This window comes from Sinocyclocheilus grahami, unplaced genomic scaffold (assembly GCF_001515645.1).
Source record: "Sinocyclocheilus grahami isolate Dianchi unplaced genomic scaffold, SAMN03320097.WGS_v1.1 scaffold1186.1, whole genome shotgun sequence".
In the NCBI taxonomy this organism is placed as follows: Eukaryota; Metazoa; Chordata; class Actinopteri; order Cypriniformes; family Cyprinidae; genus Sinocyclocheilus; species Sinocyclocheilus grahami.
In genome coordinates this window covers 321,182-322,388 of record NW_015506365.1, presented here as the reverse complement: position 1 = coordinate 322,388, position 1,207 = coordinate 321,182, and positions in this window count along the sequence as shown.

The window sequence follows — 1,207 nt, the reverse complement described above, 5'->3', positions numbered from 1 at the left end:
GAAGGACCTGAGTCACATCTACAGTATGAAACGGAATATGTTATGCTATGGGTAATGCCCCAGAAACCACCAAAAACACCCTAGAAACCTGCTAAAAACCACCCAGAACAACCCTGGCATCGTGACACTGAGTTTAGCACAGGCAAATACACACAAAACATACAAATCTAGACTTAGGCTGTTGATGATAAATCCAACTGAGCTTCTTCAGGCAACAAGGCACTAAATGAAAGAGATTATGTTCTTCCACAGTCTTCAGTGAGACACCCGCTCCAGCAACACAAACCCAGAAGCCGAGTCTAATGAAGGCCAAATGGCAGGAATTGACTGGAAACAGCGCAGATCTGTGCTTCATTACCATGTCTGTGTTCAGCCAGCAGCTTTTCATTTTACAAATCTCTTTCTGTTGACACTTTGTTCTCTTAAGGTGCTGCGAGCATTTACATTTCTGACAAATCTGTATTAGCACATTTGGCAAACTCCAAGGAATCTACCAACACAGATAGCTGATAATTAAATGAAATTATTTGAATTCAAATATGATGACTAATGATGAACAAAATCTATATTATTGTACTGCAACAAACAAACAAAACTAGTGTTCACTAGTATGACAAATAAGTTCAAATAAAAAATAAATAAAATAATTCCATCACTTTGTAAAAAAAAAAAGTGGAGCTGAATATAAAATAGCTTGCAATATAATCTTTAAAAATTACCATATTGTCTGAAATTATTTGTTTTTTTTTTAATGGTGAAATATTTGTCCCTGTGAAATGAGATTTTCAGGAATATTTCTTTCTAAACATAAAATATACTGCCATAAAATACAATACAATCAGTATTAGTATAGCTTGCAATATATATTGTAAAATGCACCATGGTCCTACTTTTTTTCTTCTTTTTGCACCACGGTGTCAAAAATGAACTTTTATTATAGTTAAATATTTGTCCCCATAAAATCAAATTTTTTGGGCATACTTGTTCTAACCCTATAAACTATAGTGCCATCCTTTTGCCAAATAGGCAAATTCATTGACAAATTCTAAATGAGTGAATCTCATGATTTTTTTTGTTATCGTTACGAAACATTTAACTAGGTCTAGAATAGAATATTTTAAATATAATCAGATATTACAAACAATTTGAATTCCTGGGCTTCTTTACCCTAATTAATTTCTGACTTCGTTACCATGGAAATACCACG